This window comes from Thunnus albacares, chromosome 13 (genome assembly GCF_914725855.1).
Source record: "Thunnus albacares chromosome 13, fThuAlb1.1, whole genome shotgun sequence".
NCBI classification, from domain to species: domain Eukaryota; kingdom Metazoa; phylum Chordata; class Actinopteri; order Scombriformes; family Scombridae; genus Thunnus; species Thunnus albacares.
Genome location: NC_058118.1, coordinates 24,617,548 through 24,638,470, shown reverse-complemented (window position 1 = coordinate 24,638,470; position 20,923 = coordinate 24,617,548). Strand labels below are relative to the sequence as shown.

General features: G+C 39.1%; 1 long non-coding RNA gene across 1 annotated transcript; it reads left to right on the top strand.

Annotated features, from left to right (window-relative positions):
• The first annotated feature begins 18,104 nt into the window (after positions 1-18,104).
• On the top strand, positions 18,105-20,499 carry LOC122996021. Its single transcript, XR_006406912.1, has 3 exons — positions 18,105-18,345; positions 18,455-18,547; positions 20,146-20,499. It is a non-coding gene; the product is annotated as an uncharacterized LOC122996021 (long non-coding RNA).
• Positions 20,500-20,923: the final 424 nt, after the last annotated feature.

Sequence of the window (20,923 nt, the reverse complement as noted above, 5' to 3'; positions counted from 1 at the left end):
ATGGAGTGATAGAATGATGGAATAATGTGGGAATACAGAGACGGAGGATTGCATGGATGAAAAGAGGGATTGATGACATGGGACGCATGAATGCAGATGGAATAATGGAGACAGACGGATGGATGAATACAGGGATGGTGGGAAGAAAGAAGGATGGAGGGATCTGTGAATGCAGGAACAGAGCAACATACAGATAGAAGAATGGAGGATGGAGAGATGGAATGAAATGGTGACATGTGATGATATGGAAAGATGGAAAGAAGGATTGAGATGCAGGAATAGAAGCGCTGGAATGATAGAGGGATGGAAGAATGCAGGGATGTAGAGACAGAATGATGGAGGGATAAACAAATGGAGAGATAAAAATGATGGAGAGATGGAATGAAGGAGCGATAAAAGGATGGAAGAATGGGCAGGACAGAATGATGAAAAGATAGAGAAATGGAGGAATGAGGGATGAAAGGGAAGGAGAGCTAGAGGGATAGAGTAATGCAAGGATGGAGAAATGGAATAATGACATGATTAGAAGACTGCAGGGATGAGGAGATGGAGGAATGCAGGGATGGAGAGATGGATTCATGGAAAGATTGAAGGATCGAGGAAGGACAGACTGATGAAATGATGTATAAATAAAGGAATAAAGTGAAGAAGAGACAGAAGGATAGTGCAAGGATAGCAAGATGGAAGAATTATTGATAGAAGAATGGAGGAGAGCAAAGCTGGAGAGATGGAATAATGGATTAAGAAGTGACCTGATAGAGATGGATGGATAAACGGATGAAGGAATATAGAGATGGACAAATGGAAAGGGATAAGAAGACACCTCCATTTTCTACAAGCTCCACTGCCAGTGGACTTCACATCTGTCTGCTCGCGGAGTGAGAGAAATCCTCCCCTCTTTGATATACGTTCAGATTCATCGCCGAATACAAACCAGTCAGACGTGACATCATCTGTATTCACACTGACTACCAGCCCCCACCCCCTACGCCTCCTTGTGTGACCATCCATCGGGCGGCTGACCGTGAGCGAGATCGTGATGGGTGGGGCAGAGATTTGTCACTCCGGTCGGGGCCTGAAGCCTAATGTTCCGGCTAAACTGTTACAGAATAGATGTTGACACAAAAGTGGCAGGTTCAGAAAACTGACATGACTGCGGGGATTTGGCGGGAGGATGCCGGAGGACCGCCGTAAGTAAATGTGACGCGGCGTCATACATCAGGAAAGCTGTGACACAACAGAGGGACTGTCAGTGGGGGAAGAAAAAGGGAAGAGTGACAGTACTCTCTCTCTCTCTCTCTCTCTCTTTCTGCCTGTGTGTCTCTCTCTTCTCCTGTCATTCACACCTTCATCTCTCACTCCCTGTTTTACACACACACACACACTTCTAAGTTTATGCTCTTTTTTTCTTTTTCTCTCACAAACCCATGATCCTCACTTATTTGTTTCCCCTTTTCCTTCCATTTAATTAAAGGGGACATGTCATGCTTTTTGTGATTTTCTATTATTTATATCCTGTTATGACGTTGGATTTTTTTGGTCAAAGTTCCAAAACATGAGGTGAACATATGTTAAAAATGCTCCCTGCAAATCAAAAGCCAGGGCCTCAGCCTGCTCTGAATGCTTTGTTTGCAAAGTTACCTCTACTTCCTCCTCATGATGATGTCAGATTGTTCGCACACGCCCACATTAGACCATCGATTCTGTAGTCTTCGTTGCTAAGGTTGTTGCTAAGGTTGCTCCATGGGTTGTTAACTTGTGTGTACGGATGTATTTGAGAAGTTTCAATTTCGAGCGGAGGACAAGAAAAAAGAAGTGAAAGCTTTCTACAACTTTTTGTTTACATAGCTGGAAGTTGGCCAATCAGAACAGAGTGGGCTCATCAGGAGGCGGGTCTTAAAGAGACAGGAGCTAAAACGGCCTGTTTCAGACAGAGGCTGAACTGAGGGGCTGCATAAAGAGCCAGTATAAGATAACTAAGGAGTTTTTGTAAATCATGCAAAGATATTCCAGTAGAGCCCCAGAATAAAAATATTGACCTGGAAATGTGCGTGATATGTCCCCGTTAACAAAGAGATTGATTAAAAATTAATTATTTACATCAGTAGAGACGACTGTAAATGTTCTGATAACCATTGCATATCTCTAACTCCGTTTGTTCGCAGGGACAAGCAGTGACCAGGTCACCCTCTTCTCCAGTGAGAAGAGGGTGACCTGGATGGGAATTGGGGAGGGGTGAAGAAGGTGAATCCTCACAGTCTCCACCCTCCTCACCGACGAGTGAGGGGGGTGAAGACTCCTCCTCTTGGCTCTGATGTGTCTCACGTTTGAAGCTGTCTTCAAGCAGGGGCTGAGGTGGCTCTTTTTCAAGGTTTCTGCTGCGTTGTGTCATGTCTTCTTCTTTTGATTCATCTTGTCTCTTGTCCTTGGCAGAGGGAACAGATGGGTGACGCAGGAAGTAAAGTAGGTTAGAGATGAACGGTTTTACTCCTTACTTGTTAAGGCAAAGTCCATCTGCCTTAAAAAGATGTCTGCGGTCCCAGAAAAAGTTGTAATGAATCTGTTCTCCAGTTTCACACTCGGTTATTGAGGAGGTTTGTTGCTAGTTCTGCCTTTTGCAGCTGTCCATGGCTTTGTCCTACTAAGAACAGGGGTCGAAGAGGTGCTCTGCCTGGATGATAATGCAGGACAGCCGGTTGCATCACAAATCTCAAGAACACTGGGCTCTGCCTGTTACTGGTTCTCCCATCCCCCAGGGAAATGATTTACTCTTAGGCTTTGATCCAAGAGTTTCCCAGGGAGGACTACTACCTGTAGATTTATTACCCAGCACACAGCCCTCCTGTTTCTCAGTAGTCTTGTTGGTACTAATTATCCATGTGTTGGCATGATCTTGCCCACTGTTATGAGTCCATGGTAAAGTGGTGTCATTCCCACATAGTCCATTCACTTACATGTTCACTTCTAACTGGTGAATTTTGGTTTCCAGCACTGCAATCTTCTGTAGAAGTTTGTGGTATTCATCCGTGGAGAAGGGTGGCATCTTGCTGCTAATTAGCTTCAGCTAAGTACCATGTTTCCAGTCACTGCGGTAGTCATCCGTGGAGAAGGGAGGCATCTTGCTGCTAATTAGCTTTAGCTAAATATCACATTCCCAGTCACTGCAGTACAGGCTTGTGTTGTTGGTAGGCCATGCTCATGTAGCACTGAGGAGGTCATAAAACATTGAAATATGGCTATAGCCTACTATATCTACAAAAATTACAGTCCCAGTGATTTATAAGTATCCAGGAGCCTCTGCTCATAGTTTCTCACAGAAGAAAAACAAGAATATCAGCAGAAAAATGCAAGCAGAGGTGAGAGCAAGCAGCTAAATGTCTGTGCTGTAAAAAAGCAGGAAGCTGATAAGGCTTAAGAGCACAGGTGAATGGGAGAGGGAAGATAATTAAATGCATCATATTTATTGGACGTGTGCGTGCGTGTGTGTATGTGTGCGCGCGTGTGTGCTAGATGTGTACAATTTTGTAATATGGTCTTCATCTGCAATAAGGCCAGGCAGTAATTGGGTCCTAGTAACTCTCAGGAAAATTTAATAAGAGCAAGGAAAAGATTAGGATAACAAAAACTGTTAAGGCGTATTAGAGAGAGAGATTGAGAGGGCGTGAATGAAAGAACAGAGAGACAGCTACATTATGAGGAAAAAAGATAAGAGGAAGAGGATTATATCTAAGGAGTGAGAAAGGGAGGGTGGCTATATTGTAAATATGTATGTGTGTGTGTGTTGACAGTATTGTAAGTCTTATTATTCCAGTTAATCTCCATCTTGCTGGATCCTCTCCCTAACTGTGCTCCTCTGTTGTTTACATGCAACATTTCCACACGTTTTCCATCTAATTGCTTTTTTCTCTGCTATTCTTTCTCTTGACCCCTCCTACACACACACGTTTTTTGCATTTCTAGCTGTCCTTGACTCGTCAGCTAATTAGTTTTGGAGTAATTACCTGCTTCAGCGCTTAGTAATAGTCTCTCTCTCTGTAGTTTTGAAAAAGAAAACTGGTACAACGGGAGAAAAGGGAGATTTTGATGTCACTCTCTTTCATTTTGATTGACTGGTTTTTTTGTTTTATATCCTGCGGCCGGCCAACCTGAATGTCAAATCTGTGACAAACTCTCGGACCTTTTGATGTGAATGGGAGATGGAAAAACAGGAAAACCTTTACAGATAGCTTTTCAACTTTTTGGAAAGTAGCATCCTGTAATTGACACAAATGTTGGACACTGCCTGGAAGTTATAGAGCTCACTTAAAAAAAAAATAAAAATAAAAATAAATAAATAAAATTCACTGGTCCTCCAAACTGTCGACACAATACATCATCTGTCACTGCCTTCCAAAACAACCCATATGAACATTTTCTGATTTGATGCCTTCTTTAGAGGACGGCATTGTCTGACAGTGTCTTCCAAAACCATTAAACAGTAAATGTCTGTTACTAAAATGATTCACATCATAACAGTTTCAAGATCTGCCATGGCAACGGTTACGGTTTTGATTAAGTTTCTGCGCCATGCTCACACTCCAGGTGACTTCACATCTCACATCTTTGATCACAGACAGGGGTCACCATCTCCTTAAATATACAACCACCTGTTATATGTTTCATGCATAGGTCACATGATGACAACTGAGTCACCTCCATGACAACTGAGCACGCTCCCTCTGCTTTGGAAAGCTACTGTAAAGAGGAACTTGAATTATTTAGTCTGTTCCCAAGGTCAAAAGTGAACTTTAATGCTTATATAAATCATGTTTCAAATTTCAGTACATATGCTTATGCTGCTGGACTACATAAAATGTTGTACTGTACAGTTAAAACTGTAAATACTTGGGACAGTTACACATTTTTTGTTCTTCAGGCTCTGTGCTTCAGCACCTTAGATTTGAAATAAAATAATGGATATTAAATGAAAGTGCCATATCTCAGCTTTAATTTCTCACGTCAAGTCAAGCCCATTTTCTTTGTATAGCCCAATATCACAAATCAAAAATTGTCTCCCAGGGCTTTACTCCTTAGTCCCTCGATTCAGATAAGGAAAAACTCCCCCCCAAAACACTCTTTAACGAGAAAAATGGAAGAAAGCTCAAGAAGATCGTGTGTACAGAATTTAAGTAGGTTTATGTTAATAATTCAGAACCAGATATGAGGCCTTTTGTGCATAAAACTAATGTTGAAATGACACGCAGCTGCCCAAGAAACATTTAGTAACCAGTTGCCCAATTATTTAATTAGAGTATGGACTATATGCAGCAAAATATTTATTTCTTTTAAGGAATGCATGAAACTAAATTTCATTTATTCGAGAAGAGATGTAGCAATCATTCCTAAGTCCATGGTGTGTGTCTACATGCCTGTATTCAAGCTTTTAAATAAACATGTTTTTCAATGGGTTTTGTTTCCCAAAAATGATGAAATTCTCAGTAATCTGTTCAAATGTGCTTCATTCTCCATTCTGCTGTTATGTCAAAGTGAACAAAATGTAACTGCGTCACCATAAATGGAACTAGAAGCACATGATGGTGCATTTATGGACACTCCAGTCTGACAGCCAGAGTGGATAAAATCATATTTTTTCTTTGCATTACCACTTAAGTCCTTTTTTTTATGGCTGAACATATTCAAGAAAACATTTCCCCATGTCACTCCATTTCCATTGCCTCTCTGACTACTGTCTGATAGCTTTTGTATTTTCTTCATTCAGCGGTACAGCTGCAGTAAAACTCGATTCCACTCAACTCAACTTTATTTTTATAGCACCTTTCATACAAACATGCAGCCCAAAGTGCTTTACATAACAAGATTAAAACACAGTTAACACAGACAAGAAAAAGAAATAAAAGCAAATTAGACATCAATAAATAAAAATTTGCAAGAGTTAAAATTACAACAATAAAACAATAAAGTTTTGAAAACAGAATTAAAGTCAATAAAATAAACACCAGGGATAAAATGATATAAAAACCAATGATTAAAAATCAAAAACTAAGACTAAAGCTATAACATTATTCCAAATTAAACTCAAAAGCCAGACTGAAAAGGGAGAGGTCTTTAATTTCCTTTTAAAAACACAGGGAGAGCTGCCGTTCTAGTATCCAGTGTGTTTCACAGTTCAGGGACATAAAAACAGAAGACAGCCTCAGCGGTACTTTTATGAGACACATAAGGAACGTTTAAAAGAGGAGTGGTGGAGGACTTTAGTGATCTGGCTAGAACATAAAATGAAAGAAAATCTCTCATGTAGGAGGCAGCAAAGCTTTATAAACAAGTAAAATAACTTAAAAATCAAATTCTGAATGATACAGGCCGTCAGTGCAGTGTCAGTGGGGTGATGTGATCCCTTTTCTTTGTTTTAATTAAGACTCTGGCTGCAGCATTCTGGACCAGTTTTCTTATACACTTTTTAGGTAATCCAGTAAAAAGGGAATTACAATAGTCTAAACAGCTGTAATAAAAGTGCGAATGAACATTTCAGCATCTGTCTGATTTAAAAAGTTCTGAATTTGGCAGTGTTTCTAAGATGAAAATATGTGTTTTAATGACCTTGTTAAAAATAAATTAAAATTCAAATCAGTCTAAAATCACTCCCTTGTTTTCATCTTTTTTATAAGACTACCAAGCACTGATTGCAGTTTTTCTCTTGCTGCCTTTGCTCTCATGAAAAGAATTTCAGGTTTTTCATTATTTTGTTTTAACTTTTTTTTTAACACATCCATACATTCATGTAATTGAGACAGGCAATGACAGCATGCAGGTCATTGAGATGTACAACTGTGTATCATCAGCATAAAAATGGTAATGACATGGTGATGGTTAATAATGTTTCCACATGGGAACATACTATATATATAATGAAAACAACATTGGGCCGAGAATGCTTCCCTGAGGAATACCATATTCAATACCATGAGTCTCTGATACATAAGCACCCAAGCTTACAAAAACACTGTCAACCAGTTAAATTAGACTGAAACCAGGCTAAAAGACAGTCAGAGAGACTCACCCATTTCTCAAGTCTGTCAATTAAAATTTTGTGGTCAATTGTATTGAATGCTGCACTGAGGTCTAAGAGAAGAAGGACAGCCACGTTGTTTACATCCACAATAATTCTCAGGTCAAGTACAACTTTCAGTAGGGCTGTTTCTGTGCTGCGGTTTGCTCAATAACCAGATTGGAGTTTTCCTAAAATGCCTTTATTGGTTAGATGAACAAGTAGTCCATTAAAAACAGTTTTCTCTAAAAGTTTACCAAGGAAAGGTAGATTAGAAATGAGTTTCTAATTGTTTATCTCTGAGTAATCTTGGATTTCTTGAGGAGAGGGTTTTACCACTGAAGTCTTGAAAGCTCTGGAGAAGATGTCTAAATGTGCCCATGGGCAGGAAGATCCCAGGGAGCTTGAGTGCCTATTTATAATGCAGGAAACTATTTTTTCCTTTAAAAATGAAGCAAATTCTTTGTATAGATATGAGTTATTATGAAGACTGAGAGCTGGTGATGGATTTAGAAAACTGTCACTTGTGGAAAAAAGCACTTTATTTATTTGTTTATTTTGGTTTTCTGAAATAATCTTTGAGAAATCGGCTTGTTTTTCTTTCCTGACTGCATTATTGTAAATTATAACTTGACCCTCAGAAATGTTAAAGTGAGCATGTAGTTTGCTTTTCCTCCATCATCTCTCACAATTTTTTTTTTTTTCAGCTGACAAATTGCAGCAGTTTTCCAGGGTGATTTGCGAATTAATTGCCTTTTTTTGATTTGTGCAGGAGCAGCTGTATCTAATGAGAATGTTAATTTATCATTAAAATCATCAACAAGGTCATCAATTAAGCCAGTGGTGGATGGAGGATAGGTATTCACCAGATTTGAAAAATTTGTCAATAACTTCATTGTTAATGTCACGCTCCACAACAACAGTCTCTGGACAGTCATTTCATGTGGAAAGAGTGATGTTAACATCAATACCCCTATTAATAACTGAGTCCAGTGTAATTCCATGAATGTGGGTGGCACTCTGTACATGCTGAACAAGATTGAGACAAGCAATAAGATCAAGGAAATCCAAAGCCATTGAATCAGTGTGGTTGTTAACATGAAAATTAAAATCAAGTAAAATGATTTTACCATGATTGGTATGAACAATGGACATAAAATCATGAAACTCAGATAAGAAGTTGCTGTCATGTTTGGGGGGGGGGGGGGTGATAGGCAGTCACAGTGTGTACAGGCTGGTGTGTTTTGATAATCATTGCCAAGTATCCAAATGTTAGAAAATTGTCAAAAGAACATTGAGTGCTGCTAAAACTACTAGAGAAAAAAACAATCCCCACCCCCTCTTTTATTTTATCTACTGGAGTATAAAAAGATGAAAGTAGGAGGAGAAGACTCTAACAAAGTAGCTGAAGCAGTTAAAGCAAGCCAGTCTTCAGTTAAAAATAAAAAGCTAAGACCATGTTCAGAAATAACATCATTAATATAAAACCTCTTGCTAGGGAGGGACTTAATATTCAAAAGTGCTAACTTTATCGGCTCAGGTCTGGGCCTCACTGGGAGCGACTGCGTCAGACCAGTTTCCACTAGGTTGTGTGTGTTTCTGCCATAATCGGTGCAACATTAATGTGTGAGACTGAGCTCTTGTGAAGAGTAGGCCTACCCCGGTATTTCTTTGTGTTATTATGACATCTAATTATAGCGGGAATGGAAGAATATGTCACTATTCGCAGTTGTTGAAGTGTGGTAGGAACAGACGGGTATTTTTATGGACTGATGTTGGGAAATGATTGAACTACAACCAGTTCCTGCATGACAGGAACTTCAGTGTGAGTTCAGTATTGCAGGCTAATAGTTGTTTCTATTCTCTGCTGAGATGAAGTTCTACCGACACAAAGAGGTCGGATCACTTCCACAAAACAGATGACATGTATAGTATGTGTCTGACTGCCAGTTGAACAAACCCTGCTGGCACCAGTATGTGTATGTGTGTGTGTGCTCATAAATTGGCACTCAGGGTGTCAGCACTCTGGCACTGAAATGGACTCTTCACGAATTTAGAGGGGTACTAGAGCTGCTGCTGTTCATTTATTCAGAGCATCATACTGAGTACAGGGAAAAGAGAGGGAATAATAGAGCAAAGTAACCGACATGAAACTGCTGCACACTGTCAAAGCGAGATGGAATATAATTTAAGAATAAATGCTCCAAACAAGCTCACGTGACGAGTCCTCCAAATTAAACAACAATCCAGAGCGATGTGTTTTCTGATCTGTCGTCACTATCAGCAGGACAACATCATTTATTGGTTGGGTTTAGACAAAGATCATAGTTTGGGTTATTTTCATGTCGTATCAGAAGTACCATTATTAAGAGTTTCCTACTTGTAAATAGTGTTCACATACGACTGGGAAAATGGGATTTTTCTGAAAGTTCCAATATATCCGACTTGGCACTTAATAATACAGAACCAAATAAATGTGGACGCCTCACATCAAACAAAGTCCTCCGTTCAATGTAATTAAAATATATAAAATATTAAAATAATGTAATTTTGTCAATGAATAGACAGTATTTTAAACCCTCAATATCATGCAGCATTCCTGAGCTGATGGGAATCTTCCCAATCCTTCCCATCCATCTGACAGCATGAACACAGCATTAAAATAAGTATTTAGTTCAGGTTAGGGGACCTTTGTTGTTATGGTTACAATGATAACCATGTTCTTTATGGTTAGGTGACAATTGTGGTCATGGTTTAAAAAAAAAAAAAAAAGAACAGGAAGTAGTGGGAGAAACTGCTAGCCCCCCTCAAACATAAAGGCCCAGCGGTGGCTGGTTGTGTTTACCTTTAACCACAAAGTCTAATTTTTTTTTGTCTCTATAGGTATTAAATCAACACATAGAAAGTGTAAATGACACAACTTTAGTAGCTGCTGAAATGCATCTTTGAAAAGTTTCTCTGGACATTTTGAGTTCCTTGTTTTTTTGTTATTATAGAAACATTGCTGCCCACCTTTTAGGCTTACAGATGTGAGTAGTTTTAAGACTTTTTTGTGGAGTAATCCTTCAAAAATAACAGGCCGTGGGTGTAGTTTTCTCTTGCAGTGCTGGAAGGAATTACAGTCGAAACCCAGCCAGACGCTGTTAACTTTCTGTTTGGTGAAGGATCAGTGTGTCCTAATTTGAGTAACAGATTCCCTCTGTTTTCTCCTGGCTCCTCTCTTTCTCCCTTGTTCTCTTTGCTTCTTTGCCTTTGTGCTCCTCCTCTCCTCCTCCTGCTTCTCCTCTCCATCACAGTAAAGAAAGAGGTCACCATCTGCGGCAGCAGTATGGCCAAGTCAGACACCTCATCTATTAATCAAAGCTACAGTAACTAGCATACTTAATACAGGCTGCCAACTGCACGCAAGCACATAATGTGTGTAAATATTTAAAAAGCTCACCGTATGTCAATTTGTGCCAGTGTCTCCTCCATTGAACTGTGGATGTGAACAACTTGTAGGTGTCGTGGAAAATCAAATGAGCAAACAGGTGAGGAGATGAAAAGCTGTTCTATCCTTTGTGGGGAAACAGAGGAGCTGCTGTTGATAAGTAATGATGAACACAATACACACAGTGTAGTTAGTGGAATAATGTTCAGATCCTTTGTGTAATTAGATAACAAATTAAAATTAAATTGTACTTCTAATGAAAGGACAGAACTACTACTAGTAATTAACTATGTTGTGTCATTTGTTATAGTCTGGAGGACCACAATAGAAATAAAACATTTTTCTTTATTCAGATTTAATTCTTGATGGTTCTAACTACCACTAGGCATTTATTTTGTATTTTTAATCAAAATTGACTGGTTGAAGTGGAGATAATTTACTCTACATATTGTTGAGTTTATAAAAAATGCAATATTTGTTGTTTGTTGCTTCTGATTGGAAGTGATCACCGGTTCCATGTCTGCACCAGCAGGATAAATCTGTTTGGGAAAAGTGAAAGAGAAGTGCGTGACCCTCCCTCATTAACCTCCAGCTGCTCCAGTGGAGCTGCTCAGAGGCCATTAGATCAGACTGTGGTTGTACTGTGCAGCTTCCAGGTGTTAAATGTGTGATTGGGGCGTTCCTGCAAAAGATAGCGTAACATTCAGGGAAACTTTATTGAGTTTTTGATAATACAGGATATATACTGATCACATCTAGTATGTGAAATCTTAATATTCAAAGTAATTAGTATTTACAGCTGTCAAACAAATGTTGTGGAGTAAAAGTATAAAGTAACACAAGTACTTAAAATTGTATGTATTGTATGTCGAATGTACTTTTATTTTTAAAAGTACAAAATCCAATCAGTTGACTTTAAGTTCTAGAAATAGTTATTTCACCTTTACCAGAATCACAATATTTAACCATCATACAACATACATTAACATTTACTTACATTATCAGCATTTCATGTGTATTGCTGTATTTATGAAAACCATAAAGTGTTCATAATTATATAACAGTTTATTGAAGGATACTTATTTTAAGACTTGATATCCTAAAATTAGTAGTACAATAAAAACAAAAAACAGGATTGTTATGTCTATTTCCACTTTTATTCGAATACAAATAATTTTGCTACCTCAACAAATGCAGATACGAGTACAAATACTGAGCTCTCTGCACATCCCTAGTAGGAACATATTCCCACTGATGAGTAACCAGGTATCATCAAATCCAAATATATATATGTAAAGAAAGAAAGAAAGAAAGAAAGAAAAAATATTGTTATTGTTAAAATATTGCTGCCATTGAGTCATAAATCATATTTCAAAAAGTGTCCCTTTTTAATATCAAGGCACAGCAGACAGGATCCTGATGACAAGTAGAAATTGTTATGATCAATGTTCATTCAATAACAAAAATAAATAAATAAATAAATAATACATTTAATTTGTACTGCACTTTTCATTCATTGTGAAATCCTACAGTATTAACAACATAGAACACACAACATGTCGACGGCCGAAGAGCCGTTTTCTTGCAGAATGCTATTTGTTAAGGATACCCAACACATAATACACTGTTTTTGGACTATATTATTATATTATGTGTTAACAATACTGACTAGATATTAATGCTTCACAAAGTGCAGATAGGAGCTTTTGCACTTGGTGCAAGTTGGAAGAGGTTCTACAAAACGATGCTCTAAATTAAGTTAATAATTAAAATTAAATTAAAAATAAAAATATTTTTAAATATTTAAATTTGTTTTCAGGTAAAAAGATGTAGTAAATGTAATAGTTACTACATTGTAGTATACTAGGGTCGGAATTCCTTAAGTGGGAAATTCCTTAAATTCAGTGTATTTGCTTCCTCGTCCACTGGAAATGAATGTTCAGTGATTGTGTAACTCACTCGTGCTGTAGCCTCTCTACACATCCAGGGACTCTGCGTTGTGTTTTTGTTTTGTTGTGTGACTTTTCTGTCACAACGAAGGGTGGGATTATCTTGCAGACAGACTGAATATGAGTAGCCGTCCTTGTTCTCATCATCCAAAGTGAAATCCGCCAATCAGAAAACTCTGCAGATAGGAGGTTTTGCGTTTTAGCCATCGATAAAGAAAATAGCAGTAAGAGTTAAGACAAAAAAGCCTTCCTTAATAGAAAGGTTTTTAGGCCTTTTTTTTTTTTTTTTAAAGAGTCTAGGGTCTTGATCCACCATGGTGTGGAGCTTAGTACTGGGGGCCCAGAGGAGCAAGCTGCTGGCAGATCTGAGGGTGCAGGTGGAGGTTTGTGGTGTGATCAATTCCTGTAGGTAGGGAGGCTCATGCCTTTTAATGGATTTGTGTGTGAGTGGCAGTAGCAGCAGTGTTTCATATTCTGCATGTGAACCCAACAGTAATATAAAAGCAACTATAAAAGGAAAAAATATGGCATTTAAAAATATGACATGAAATGTATAAGGGGTGGAGTTCTCTCACCCTCTAAGCCCACTCTTGAGGTCATCTGGTTGTCAAGCAGCCATTTCAATAATGTGTTAAGATTCACTGCGATCCTTCCTGCACTCTGCTGGGAAAATGCTGCTGTAATCTCTTCGACATGTTAAACATCCCATAAAATGCTGACCTTTTTAAGAGTACCTGATTGCTTGACATTTGCAGTGACAAGTAAACTTGTGTTACTGTGCTGTTACAGGGTGGGGTGTAAAAGAAAATCTATGTCACACGTACGGGGGCAACAGGCGACAACCAGCAGTTAAAAGCACATCCACTCTGACATGCTCGGCAAGTATAAAGAGAGAAAAAAAGAGTAAATGGATAGCGGCAATGTGAGTGTGCCCAAACACACACAGACACACACACACACACACACACACAAGCAATATTTATATGATCACTGAGATAGATATCAATCCCGCAGGAGTAAAAAAGGAAACATATTATATGAAATGCTTACTTTAATATTACGTCTACAGGGAAGGATGTGAGACCAAGCAATGCAAACTTGATCTAAGTTGTTGAGTTTTATGGCTCTGTTGATATTAGGGGATAGGAGTGTCACCCAAAACTGAAACTTTTAAGTCCTGCTTCAGTGCCATTATATTTTTAGCCATGCTAGTGATGGGGCTCTTGGGCTACCTGTTGGTCTTTGGTCCAGACTGAAATACTGGAATCAACAACTATTACATTGATTGCCTTGAAATTTTGTGCAGATGTTCATGTTCCCCAGGGGACAAGTCCTACTGGCTTCAGTGATCCTCTCATTTTCCCTCTAATGCCATCTTCACCTCAAAATGTTAAATTGTCCAATACTTTGGTTAATGACCAAATATGTGCAAAGCTGTAATTTCTGTTTAGTGCTAATTAGTTATACCTGCTAAGCATCAGCATGTTAGCTCCTCATCATTGTGGGCATGTTGCCATGCTGTCTTTAGCATTTAGCTCAAAGCACTACTGTGCCTAAGTACAGCTTCAACGAGCTGTTAGCATGGCTGCCACTTAGTCTTTTTTTAGCTTAAATACCTGCATAATCACCACCTATGTTTCAATGTGTGTTGCTTTTTCTTACACCTCAAATTTTGTAACCTCTGCTTGAAAAATTATGTAGTGCCCTGATCAAATAACTGCTTCATTTTTTTTTAAAAAACACCATTAATCAGTGCATTCAAGCGATTATAAGGGGGGGACATCAAATAAACCATCTTCATCAATTAAAAAAAAGGAACACTAACCAACATTTCTCATAACAAGCATACTGTAGTCTCTCAGATGGAGCCCACTGTGGTTGAAAAGCCAATTAATGAAAGTTTTTTTATGTGATAGATGCTTTGTGTAATAGCACAGGAATGTGACACTACACATTGTGAAGGAGTCCACACAAGAATATATTTAAAACAAATGTATTTTATTAATGTACAGTATAATAATAAATAAATGCATTATTGTACTGACTCACTTCCTGTTTTGCTTACTTTCTTGTGGTCCTGCAAAGCTCAAATAGCCGTTTCAAAGTGGGTTTAGTCTTAACACCCTCTTGAGATGCTCAGGATCCAAGGTTGCTGGGTGGGGATATAAGACTGGTGAGATGGGTGGCAGTGGTTTTAGGTATTTGGTCATTGATTCATAGGGATGTACTGTATGTGATGGGAATACTGGGACATCCCAATGTCAATGGCTGTCCTGGCCAACCAACAAGTGGCTGACAGTGGAGGGTCGTCAGCGTGATCTGGTTCACCTGGGCTCGCCTGGCTATAAAAGCTGGCCCATGTGCTCACTCCTTCTCTCCTGACAGCCACCCTGCAGCTTCTTTTAGTTTTGCCTGTACACATGCTATTGTTTGTGTTAGCTTTAATAAATTACAGTCGTTTTTTTTTTGCATGAACTCCCTCCTTGTCACATTCCTGAGTCAGTTTGTGACAAATGGGGGTATAATGTCAAAATTCAAGTTATGTTTTACAGTAATGAAAGGGATGATGACTGCCAGTGCCTTCCTTGACATCCCATAGTATCATATCAGAAATAACTCATGAGTGTTTTCTGCACTGCCACCTCTATAGATCAGGTCTGGTTGAGTTTAGGTAACTAAATCTACGTGGTTTCTACAAGTATAGGCTTCATGGTCTCTTTTTGTCAAAGTCACACACTTTGTACATCCATAATCACCTTAGAGATTACGTAGTAGTATAACGCCTTCTTTATTTATATGACCACAAGAGGTTGCTTGTCAAACAAAGGTTGTTTTAAGCTCTTAAATAACCAAAGGTGTGTTTTCTGGTGTGGACGGTCTCTACACTGGGTTGGTGAAAGAATTTCCCTGCAGCTAATGTTCAGGATATTTTTGCCCTCTTCTAAAGCTCAAACTGTAAAGATTTCTTTGAATAATGCTGCAGTGTTTCATGTTAGTTTTTTTTTTTTTTTTTTTTTTTTGTTCTTAAAAGCTGGACCTTTTCAACAATACACCAACCTCATAACTGCTGCATGTCACTATAGGCTATCTGCTACATCAAAGTGGCTCAAAGGGGAGAAGAAGTGAAAAAAGAGGCCCCAAAGAATCCTTTGATCACAGAGAAAGTGAATGAGAACTGTCTCCTCCTCTGGAGGGCATCGGTTTTCACTGGCCAGGTGCTCCAGTGGATTTAAGTGGCATCTGGTGGATTTCCTGCATGCAACATAACTAAAAAATGTAGATGTATCATTAAAAAAAAAAGAAGTATTATTAAAAAAGTAAAAGCGTACACAGCTGATATGGAGTTTGGCAGTTTGAGAATCTATACAGGTATCACCTGTGTGTGTGCGCAGGGTGTTGCCAAAAAGGTTCCTTCAAAAATCCCCCTAAAATCCACTCCGCTATGAGATTTCCGAACACACACATGGAGCAGCTCCTGCCCGGCGGGAGGCTGCCGTCCCCCAGAGTGAAGAAGAAAAGGTTTGCCTCCCGTTGGTGTGTCGCAACAGCTGTTGCGGTTGACCTTCGGGCCTTGATCAAAGAGGCCTGCTTTGTCTGTTGTTAATATCAAATGATGAACATTCAGCTCCCGCACAGCCCTTTATTTTCGCTGCCAAACAGACAGCAGGAACACATCAGCCGGCTGTGATTGGTATTCACAGATGCTTGTATCAATGATTATGAGGCTACTGGATGCTGCTGGACAGTAAAGAGAAGAGTGTCTGATAGATTCACTGTTGTTTCTTTCCTAATTCGTAAAGCACCATAACAGTGTTGTGGCCTGTGTTCACCCATTTACAACAACTCAATTTACTACAACTTATGATTAGATTTCTAAATGTGCTTTCCTTCTTTCAAGGCAGAAATCGGTTGCCTTATTTCACTACAGCATGAAAATCAACTTGCAAAAACTTGAAACTTGTAAAGTCTGTTAGATTATTGATGTTGTGTGGCAATGTAGTGCAGACTTTTCATATTTGTCTGCAAGGTTTTTTATAGCATAACTACACATTCATGCAACTTTGACAACAATGACAGCAAGGCCAGCAATGACACAGCAGCCCATACTTTGGTAATAATGTTCATATTGGATGTTTCTGCAGCTCACAATTTACATCCACTGTCGAAGCTGCATGCTCCTAAATTAGAGAGCCTGATAGAAAGGATGTATATGGGCACATGCAGTTCATGTCCTGTGAGAGCTGCATTTATTGTTTGTTTTTTTGTTCACTGTAACCACAATCTTTCACAATCTCTACTGTAAGTCTGTTTATCTTGTCTTGAGCATTTAGCTTCCTACCTCTCCTGCACAAGCATTTGTTCACCTTACCTACATATACTCAGAGATATAGTTTCATGTATAGCTGAGTATATGAAGGTAAAAGTGTGTTTTTATATGTGGATGTCCTTGTGTGCAAATCAGATCATATTTATTTTCTAAAAAGCAACAAAATAGTATCAGTTTAAGATTAGTACGAGAATGTTGCTAATGGCTAATTGAACAGAGTCAGCAATACAGAATAAAATAGTATCGTCTGTGTAAAGATGAACTCGGCAACAATGCAGCGGAGAGACAATTTCATTGATATAAATGGTGAACAGTACTAGGGCCAGAATGGATCCCTGCAGCACACCTGTTGTAACCAGCAGGAATCCAGACCGGGATCCCCCACATCCTCACACACTGATGTCAGTCACATAAGTAATTCTGAAAGCAGCTGTAATGAGCAATCAAATGCTTTTGCTAAATCTATAAATATAGCTGCACAATGTTTCCTGCTGTCTAAACCAGTAATCAAATCGTTTAATACTAGTGTGACAGCTGAGGTGGTGCTGTGATTAGCTCTAAAACCAGATTGATGAATGATTTAACACATAACATATATATACACAGGTCTCAATGAGGGGAGTCACATCCACCTGCTACATGATGCACATTTCCTAATTTGGACATCACTCCTGGAGTTGGGGATGTTCCCCAGAGATAAAGCTGAACTACTGACTGTAAAAAAATAGGTAATAAATGAAAAGTGCAAAGCAAGAATCGCCTCTGAAGTTCTTCCCTACACGTCTCTGTGTTATTGGTGTATAAATAAGTAGAGGTCTGTCTGCATGTTGGTGATACACTTGGTTTTGGCTCAGTGGTCAGCACAGTCGGCTATGATCTGGGAGACTCGGGTTCGAGACCTGGTGTGGGGACCTCCTACGTAAAAGTTTATTCATAAACACTTATTTTAACACCCATTACCTACAGTAAGTATATTACAAGTAATTCCATGATATGTGGTGATGTTTATAAAAGACGACTCAGGGAATGCAGGAAATTGGCAGAAAGTCCAATCATGCTGGATCTGGCCACCAACCATCAGCATCACATACTTGGACACAACATACTCAATCCATAAACATTTAATTAGATTTTTGAAGGAAGGCGCTGGATCAGTAAAAGCAGCCAAACTGAGCTCCATCACCACCAGAGTGAAGAGTAAACACAGTTTCAAGAAAGTGATTATTATGAGCAATGTGAAAGCAAAGCTATCAGACATCACTGAGATGGATTAAACCGGAAAATGCTTTAGATGAAACAGGGCAAAACAATCAATGAATGAAGCATAATTTCCACCACATGCTGACATTCACATACATGCACACACACAAAGACACATGACAAGATATAAACATTCACATCCACCCTGCTGTTACCCTTTTGTCAGATTAAAACTTGTGTAACCACGGTATCGTGCTCTCAGTCCGATCAATACCACTGTTCGATCAATCACATGAGAGGAAAACAATGCCAGTAGTGTTTGTCAAGGACCGGATGTATCAAATTTTCTTTTTCACACTTGTATCTGCTGCTACATGTTCCACACCGGGACTCGGTGAGCGATTTGCATCTAGAGGATGTTTTTAAAGGATGCAATAAATGATCAAACCCAAACACACCTCAGCAGCTGGAAAGAAATGACTGCTCTGCTTTTCCCCCTGCAGTTGTACCTGTCACCTACTGGTAGCTATTTGGTTTCCTAATACAGATCTTTCAAATATGTGGAGAACGTGCGGATTCCTCACAGGAAACACAGGGTGAGTTTAAAAGCTACTTTATAGACTACAGAGAAAATACTCCAAATCTGCATGAATAGCCACACTGAGGAAGTCTGTGGATTGGAAGATATCAGCACAGTGTTTCTGACAAGACACGTTGCAATTAAGTCTTTAAAATGTCATCACAAAAATAAGTAAAATAAATTTAAGAAATTGATATCTTGACACCAGTAGCATGTAAAAGCTTTCTACATGGCAAGGTAATATTAGTTGTAATTAAGATATCTGTTTTTGTGATTTGGATGAACCAAACTTTAAGTGTGTTTCAAGGTGTTTACATCCATACAAGGGAAGTGCAGAGGGCCCAGTATTTGTATTCGAATAACAGTGGAAAAAGGATTTTAATTTTAGAAAATTAAAGTGTTACAATAAGTGCTCATGAATAAACCATCTTACGAAGGAGGTCCCCACACTGAGCCTCAAACTAGAGTCTCCCAGATCATAGACGACTGAGCTAAAACTTTACTCACACCCCCAACTCCAGGAGTGATGTCAAAAAATTAGGAAATGTGCGTCATGTAGCAGGTGGATGTGACTCGTTGAGACCTGCTGATTGATGTAACAGCGGAGCAGAGGAGAGACACTGAGATAGCGATGTAACCAACCTGCGCGCTGGTATTTGATATGTTTTGGGTTTGGATTTAATGTTTTTATAGCCAGTTCCAGGTCAAACAAGCCAACCGTCCTTAACATACACAAAAAGACAACAAAGTTTAGGGCAAAACTGTGGATTGTCAAGTCAGTCACATGACCCCAGTTCAATTTATATGTTTCATGCTGAAGACCAGACTGGGTGCAAAAAACACCTGAAAAGATAGTTTAAAAAAAGAGTTTTTGGACAATGGACGTCTGCAGCACAGAGGAATAAGACATATCAGGCTTTGGATACACACATAGTACTTGTAAGTAGATCAATTCATTGTTGGTTTGGCTCTGCACATGAGCCTCATAGTCGTTATTTTTGTTCCATTTGCAACGTGAATGTAATAAAAATACAGTTACAGTAAAATGTGGCCAATTGACTGGTGTTAAATTTGCAGATTCTTCAGTTGTACTCCAGTTTTGGAGAGTATAATACTTTGAAATGATTGTGATTATGTATAGTAAGACAAACTGCAGCAGTGTTTCTTCTGTTACATTTAGGACGCATTATTTCCTTTTAATTGAAAAATGGGGGAAAAAAAACAACAAAAAAATAAAATAAGAAATAAATAAAAAAGTAAGCTGTGTTTATTAATAATATTTAATACCAGATGTTCCAGGTAAAAGAATTACCATCTAGCTTAGGTGCAGCTTCACAGAGCTGCTGGTATGGCTGTAGACTCTCGTTTTGTGTGTGCACGGTATGTCTCCTTCCCTTTGATAATCACTCTTGTTAAACTCTCCATGTGCAGTTGCCCTTTTTGTAACACCTCCCCACCCTGGGAAATATGTTTTGGCTGTGTTTAAAGCGACTCGGGTGTTGGCTGCTCTCCACTGAAGTCAAGTTAAGCTCTTTACATGAACCTTTGATACCCTGTGACTTACTCTCCCTGTTTCCATGAATAAACCAATTAACTGAATTTTCATGTTCACAGGTAGAGCCAGTGCGCCAAAAAACAGGATGAAACAGATGCAGCCGCTGGCTGCCCCTCCCTCCTGCTGAGCACGATGTTAATTCTAGTACCAGTACAAGAAATTATGATCCCAGTTTTAATAATAAGTTTTGCAAAACTTTTGTTTTTGTCCGGTTTTTTGGGGGGCTTAAATCCACCTTTAATGCCTTGGGAGTGTAATTTTGCACAGGCAGCAAAAGACAAAAGTGAAAGCTTTGAGGTGTTTCAAAGCTGCAGGAAGCCCTTTAATCTGACAGCACGTTTCTCATTATCAGACTATGATCGTAGCTCACACACTGTTCGGGACGTTTGAAGTAAATTTGAACACGCGTTAAAGTTGTTTGGGGGGGGGGGGGGTGGGGGATACAACTTGTGTCTAATGGTTTGTCTATAAACCAGGAGGTGTTTCAGTCACGTTTTTCAGTCGCCCATCACACGCTGGTCTGACAGAGCAAATCTTCAATTTGAATCAATACACACACACACACACACACTTTACAAGCACAGCCGCAAACCAATGTGTATTTTTAGGCTTCACGTCTGTTTTGTTCAATTGAATGTGTGTAACTGCAGTGAGGTGGATTTAGTGATCTGTGGGCCCTAGGCAAACCGAGTCATGGGGCTCCTGTTCTCCTCGCCCCCTTTGGCCTTGTTTGCCTGTTGTTGGACTGCCTTCCTGTTACTGACCTGTAAGCCTGCTTTGGGGATTTCAATTATTAAAGCCTCTTTTTATTCACCTGTTCTCCCCTGGTGTCTGCCT